The 7,542-nt window shown below is 44.0% G+C and overlaps 1 pseudogene; it reads right to left on the reverse strand.

The window, feature by feature from the left end:
• Positions 1 to 2,181: 2,181 nt before the first annotated feature.
• On the reverse strand, positions 2,182 to 3,198 carry LOC136313591 (transmembrane protein 14C pseudogene; annotated as a pseudogene).
• Between the last annotated feature and the right edge of the window lie 4,344 nt (positions 3,199 to 7,542).

A 7,542-nucleotide genomic window follows, 5' to 3' on the forward strand; every position in this document is an offset into this window, starting at 1 on the left:
AATGTGGTTTGAGGAAACTGCATCCTTCACACGGTCCTCAGCCACCTTCTCGTTCTGTTGGCTGGTAAACCCCACAAATGTATGCTGAATACAACACTAAATAAATGTTTACTCTAATTACTGCACAAAAGTGACCACAAATCTCTTCTTTCTGCTCTCACCAGAATTATATCCATGGAAGGTTTCAGATGCTTGTGGATTTAGAAAGAAAAGGAAGATCTGGCAACTTTTAATATTGCTTCCTTTTTTTTATTTTTTTTTTTAAACGGTTCCTCAAACACCCAAATACTGTCACATTGCAAAGCCACTTTCTAGCCCTATCCCCTCCACCCGACCGAGAAAGTGATGACGCTGCAGCCGGCGCAGAGCGCGCTCCTCCAGAAACTGACCGCTTTCCAGCCCGTCTGAGCCTTTGCAAATAAAAGATGTTGACAAGACATACAAAGATAATAGGAAACATATTTTTGGCCAGGGAAGGCGCTTTCTGGTCAGACTTGAAGACTGGAGCAGATATTTTGGAAGCTTCCCCGGCATCCTCCCCCACTCTCTCCTCCTGAACAGAACTGGATCGCCCAGCCTTGTGGTTCGGTCTGGGATTGGCTTAAGCCAATCAATGTGTCCAACACTGTGTCTACAGTAATTACCTCAGAGCTGGGCATGTGATTGAATAAGATGCGAAGGAAGGTGTGGGGGCCTTGGAGAAAGAAGCGTCAGTTCATGTCGGCAACTCTTTTGGGAATCGCAAAATAAACATGTATTCAGTCTTAGAATCAAGACAACGGATTAACAGCCTGTATCACATATAGACGAGAGTGGACGAGGTGACAAGAAACTGGCCCAGAACGGCTCTGTTGAGTCAGTGGCTTGAACCTTACGGAAAGCCCTTCCTACCTTTGGACTTGAAATTCACAAGCCAGTACATTCTCCTTATGGTTTGGGCCTCCTGAGTTGGGATTTCATTTGAGTCATTAAATGAAAACCTGGAAATATTTAACGCGAGACAAATTAATCAGGAAGCCAAAACCAAACATCTGTCATATCGGCCCTCCCAGGATTAAAATGCTGCTCTACCGTTTTAGCACTTGTAGGAGCACAGGCGAGGTAGTTGAGGAAAACGTTAAGACTCCATTTCTTAACCAGGAAATTGGAGACAATGCTATTGATCTCAGAGGACTGTTGCGTGTATCATACCTTATAACACGAACGAAATCTCCCAGAACCAAGCCTACTTCCCAGACAGAGACATCAGTAGAGACACAATGAAGTCACAGCTAAAGGGAAGAGTAAGACTCGTGTTTACGGAAAAATAAATTGTGTACAAAGAGTGCCTCTCAATACAGGCAAGGAGGACGATGGCAGAGCCTGGGTGGACAGCTGGAAACCCCGACTTCACCAGACATCACGAGGATGACAGAGATCCCAGACATTCCCCAAGTCACATTTACATGTAGTTAAAAGAAAACTTTTTATGATATAGTTCTGTTTTAGACAAAGGCATGGAGGTGTGTGATCCCAATCATGCTCAAGGTATGGGACAGTTCCATTATCCCCCACATTCCTTCTCCTTTGAAATTATCCCCAAGTCCCATACAAAAGACCAACAAATCATTGATCTGCTTTCCTGTCGCTACAGTCTCACCTTTCCCAGAATGTCACATGAATGGTACCATGCATTATACAGCCTTTTGAGTCTGACTTCTTTCACTTAGTAACAGTGCATCTCTTTATAGTAAACTTTATTTTCATTGATATTTCATTTAACATAGTTCAGAATGGGCCTGTGCTCTAAGATGAGCAAAAGAATAGATATCCTAAATCTAAGAGATTTTTTTTTCACACTGTTCCTCTAAATTAGGTGTGGGGTTTCAGGGTCCCCAATATTGACACTAACATTTTACCCCTTGAGACTTTATGTAAAGGCATAGAAAGAAGAAATAACACTGATATATAAGAATCTAGTTATATGATGATGTTATAATAATAAGCTCTTATGTTATAGTCTGCCCACCTCTTCAGGGTTGTAATAACAACTGATACTTTTCTCTGCAAACTTCAGTATCTTTCTTTTTTTTTTTTAAGTAAAATGTCAGTATATATGTGAAAATGCTGCATTTATTTCTCTTACTATTCTAAAAATTGTAGAAGTTTTAAAATTCTCCATGAATCCAAGCTGGGTCATGACTATGACTGATGGGGTCTATAGAACACACTAATTCCAACTGTAGCGACCAGCAATGAAGCCCACAGGCATAAACTTTCCAGAGTGGTAGAATCTCATTCCCATAATGCCAGTCAGGGTTCCAGATGTAACTAGGAAAACCCAGATGTTCCTCGGGTCCCGAGACAGCTGATAAGCAACCAGGCCTGCCAAACCACCCAAGAGGAGCCCAGCCACCAGGGATGGGACACTACCTGCTTTTGCATAGCCAGTGATCCCACCAGAGGCAACCCGGGCTGCACAGCCAGAGCCAATCCAATGTGAAGGCACTAGTGGGCCAGAGCCCTTCAGCACTGCTCTTTCTCACTCTGTCCAGACAGGAGCCTCCTCCGGGCGGGTGCCTGCAGAGGAGGGGCCCAGCCACTTTCCCAGAGATCCGCCCCGGTGGACAGGAGTCCGCACTAGAAATCAGCGTAGTGCATTTAAAATTCATCTAGATTGTGGGGGGGGGGTTAATCAGCACTTTGTTTTTTGTGGGAGTTTTTTGTTTGTTTTTTTGTATTTTTCTGAAGTTGGAAGTGGGGAGGCAGTGAGACAGACTCCCGCATGCGCCTGACTGGGATCCACCCGCACGCCCACCAGGGGGCGATGCTCTGCCCATCTGGGGCATCGCTCTGTTGCAACCAGAGCCATTCCAGCACCTGAGGCAGAGGCCATGGAGCCATCCTCAGCACCCAGGCCAACTATGCTCCAATGGAGCCCTGGCTGCGGGAGGGGAAGAGAGAGACAGAGAGGAAGGAAAGGGGGAGGGGTGGAGAAACAGATGGGTGCTTCTCCTATGTGCCCTGGCCAGGAATCGAACCTGGGACTCCTGCACGCCAGGTTGATGCTCTACCACTGAGCCAACCGGCCAGGGCTAGTACTTTGTTTTTATTGCTACCCATGAACATCTCAATATACCTACCTTTTGTCATAACTGTAGACACCACATGGGAAGATGGCTGTGGGCACGGAAACTGCTTTCCAATGATCACTTTCATGCCTCCAAATTTTGATCTATATCTGGAACTGTTAATGGAAAAGAAGCATGTTAGAGTGTGCTGTGGACTGAACTGTGTCCCCTCAAGGTCCATGTGTTGAAGCTATAACCCTCAATGTGACTAACTTTGAAGAGAGGGGTTTTAGGAGGTAATTACAGTTAAATGACATAATAAGCTTAAAGCCCTAATCATCTTATAGGACTGGTGTCTTCAGAAGAAGAGGAAGCGAGACCCAAGAGTTTGAAATGTCTCTTTCTCTCTTCCCCTTGCTTTTCTCTCTCCCTTTTTCTCTCCATCCCTTCCTCTCTACCTGCCCTACCTGCCATGTGAAAACACAACGAGAAGGTAGCTTTCTGCAAGCCAGGAAGAATGTCCTCACTAGCCAACCCTGCTGGACCTTAATCTGGTACTTCCAGCCCCCAGACCTATGAGAAGGTAAATTTCTGTTGTGTAAGGGCAGCTCCACCAGACTAATACAGAATGACTCAGAAGAAAGACCTAGAGTCGATAATCAGTGAGACAGGTTTGGTTCTAAACATATTTCTCTTTCTGAGGATGAAAATAATCTTCCATGAAAGCTCATTATGAAGATTGAGCTACATGGACAATAAATGCAAATTGTTTAGCACAGTCCTTGACACATGCCAATGCTCAATATATGGCTCTTCTTATTGGCCAGCTTGTGTCCATGCCTGCACCTAATATCCTTTATACATACAGGAGTGCTCAGGAAATATTTGCAAAAAATAACTATAATGTGATCAGACATGCTAAGGACAGCTATGTATCTTAAATTTTAATTTGAATTAAGAAGTAGTTGACCAGTGGTAGAGCGTTGGCCTGGCGTGCAGGAGTCCCAGTTCAATTCCGGCCAGGGTACACAGGAGAAGCGCCCATCTGCTTCTCCACCCCTCCCCCTCTCCTTCCTCTCTGTCTCTCTCTTCCCCTCCTGCAGCCAAGGCTCCATTGGAGCAAAGTTGGCCTGGGCGCTGAGGATGGTTCCATGGCCTCTGCCTCAGGCGCTAGAATGGCTCTGGTTGCAACAGAGTGATGCCCCGGATGAGCAGAGCATCGCCCCCTGGTGGGCATGCTGGGTGGATCCCGGTCAGGCACATGCAGGAGTCTGTCTGACTGCCTCCCCATTTCCGGCTTCAGAAAAATACAAAAAAACAAAAAGAATTAGTTGACGCAAAAGGATGTTTCTTGACATATGACACCATTATTTGCTGTTAACCACAATCTAAACAGGAAAGAAACATAGTAGTCAATTTCATTTTAGTATAAGCTGATTTCAGTTATCATTACTGCAATTAGGCACTTTCATGTTAAACTATTTGCCAGTAATCATGCAAAGAAAACATATGCCTCCTTGAAGCACGAAGTCTCTACAACAGGATGGAAAATATTTGGAGGGTGGGGTGGGCAGAAGAGACAGTAGGGTGCTTTCTTCCACAACTCCTTCTCAAGGCTCTAACGGAGACCAAAGGTAAAGAGGAATGGGAAGAGTGTCTTGCCTCTTGGACTTCACAGCTCCCCTGAGGAACGAGGTGGGGATGGGGAAATAGGTGGGTGTGCTGACTAGCCATTGATCCCCACAGTGGTGTGCTGGGACCAGCTCATTCTAGCTCTCGAGTGCCAACTGTGGACTTTTCTTCCCGCTTTCACATTCAGTGAGACCGTGTTGGTAGCTTAAAATTGGCCGTGGTGGGAAAGTTTACACCACAGAAATTGGCAAGTGCTATAAAACAGGGCTTCCCTCACCCTCTGGAGAGACAGTTGTTACACAGTTACCAGCACACCACTGCGTCCATGGCGGAGGCTTATTACTGCCTCCCAGGGGTGGAGCAGGGAGCAGCTGGAACTGCCATTCAGAAGTCTCTAAGGGTAAAGAATGGAGAGCAGGGATTCTGGGTGAATGGACCAGGAGAATAAATAATTCAAGGAAGTTAAGGAAGCCCAGAATTTGGAATTTGGATGCAAGACCTTTATCTTTCACCATTGCTGCAATGCAGTGGCTATTTGTGACCTGGTCTGAGAATTAAATCATGTGTGGTCTTGAGAAAATTATCCTCACAGCTGCCGACTGTACCTTTTAACCTAGCAACTTCTCTGCTAAATCCATTACTCCCAATAAAAGTATTAAGAATGCGTGCAAAGGTTTTGCCTTTAGGAGGTCCCACACAGCATTCATTATCTTGCAGTGTATTTTGGAACCACCAAATGTCCCACAACAGGGAATTCTGTTTAACTCCATTATAGTGGGTCCATATAAGTAGATACTGTGCAGCTTTTAAATATTCTTCTAACATTTGATTTTTAAAATGTTATGGGGAAAGAGTCGCAATAAAATGTGAGAAGAGCAAGTTATAAAGCAGAGCAATTTTAATGATCAGAGTTTTATAAAATATAAAAGCCTTGAAGGTTATAGAGTAGTTAACTTTGAGTGGTGAGGCTGTCACTCTTCTGTATTAAATTACTTTTGGAAATAAGAAAAAAAGAAATACGATTTTTAAAAGTCATTGTTCCAGCCAGGTAATCTGAGACAGTAAAACCAAAAATTTGGTTTATCTATATAAAAGGAATGCTAATTTAATCAATGAAATTTAACCACCATTATGCCTAATAAGCAACACAGCAAAAATTATAAATTTTACCTGAAACAACTTTTACTATTTCTTGCTCCCCTTCCCTTTATAATATTCCTCCTCCTTCTCCTTGTTCTGATAATAATAATATATCAGCTATGGTGCCAAATAAACATATTAATACATTTATTTTTTTTAAAAAAACAACACTCTATGAAATAGTGACTACTATTTACACCTCCATTTAACAGATGCAAAAACAGAAGCTTACAGCTGTAAATAACTTGCCCAAATCCTCATAACCATTAAGTGCCAGACCCAATATCAAATGCCAGGTAATAAAAGCACACATTTTGTGCTAAAACAGATAATAAAATTAACTTTTGTTACTCATATAGTCAAACCTTTAAAAAGAAATGGTAGGCTCAACATGGAAAACTTTAAGATAAATTCATACTTTCAGTCCATGAATTCCTTGGATTGTGGTAATAAACATAGCCTAGAAGACTAAACAATTGCAATGCAACAACCCACACTGTGTGTACTTATTCCAAACATAAAGGAACTTTTCACCTATAAACTACCAACGTGACTTACGGGGGGCAGTCAGTAGTTTTGAGTTGGTTAGACAGTCAGTCACTAATTACTGAGCACTTCATATAGCCAAGGCACTGTTAGTAGATTCTGGGGATACAGTAGCAGCAACTAAGGTGAACACAGACTCTGTCCTCACGAAGCTTGCAGACTTACAAGAAAGCGGAAGGAACCCAGTGAGCGAGATGGATGCTGGGAGAGAGAATCAGTGGGTTCACTGTGAAGCGGCCACTCTCCCCTTTGACGTACGGCACGCTCGTAGCTCCTGTCAGTCACAGCCTAATCTTACCCATATATATGATATATATATATGACTGCTTTAGCAAAAAAAAATTATTCCTTCTTAATCTTTGCATCTGCTTTTCCAGGTCTTCGTGAACTTACACTAAGTGCTCACAGACTTACAAACTAGAAAAGAGCAGGACTACTGCAAAACACCTCTGAGCAGCGGCCTGGAGTCTGAGATCTGGTCGGGGTTCCAGCAGTAGCATTTCCAATATTCCTCTTAAAAGAAGCACTAACACTCACGCTGCTCAGCCCGTGCTCCTTGAATAAAACACTATGCTTCCTGTTCGCACTAGATTTCCAGGAACTGCTCCTACACACACACCCCGAGGTACCCAAGGCTTGCCTTTTCTCCGTAGAGAGGGAATTGTTCAGCGTGATGTCCCGGTGGATTTACGCTCTTCCCTCTGCGGCAATATGTGTTTCACCCAGCAGAGGGCAGGATTGCACAATGCACCCTAGCTCTCCTGTTACGAATGAACTAGGGAGAGAAGATGGCATAGATTTACAGCATCCGGGCAGCTCAAAGCACAGAACAAATGATTGCCTATGTGCTTGGAGATGACAGCATGAGAAATACTCTGGGCTGGGAATCAATATGCGTGGGCCCTGTGTTGGGAGGGGAGTCGCTTCCCTGTTGGGTCTGTTTTGTGCCGGTCTCAACCTATCAATAACCAGGGTGGTGGCTGCACCAGCCCTTACACTTCTTATTATGACTGCAAGACGCCCTCAGCAATAACCACCAGAAAACTTGAGGGAGAAAAGTTTATTACTTACAAGTCCTGGAAATTACACAGCACACCTAGGACCACACTGCGAGGCTGCACGTAGACAGAGAGAGAGAGAGAGGGTCTGGTTCTGCTTTTACTGGGCCCGAGGG

This window comes from Saccopteryx bilineata, chromosome 9 (genome assembly GCF_036850765.1).
Source record: "Saccopteryx bilineata isolate mSacBil1 chromosome 9, mSacBil1_pri_phased_curated, whole genome shotgun sequence".
Classification (NCBI taxonomy): Eukaryota; Metazoa; Chordata; class Mammalia; order Chiroptera; family Emballonuridae; genus Saccopteryx; species Saccopteryx bilineata.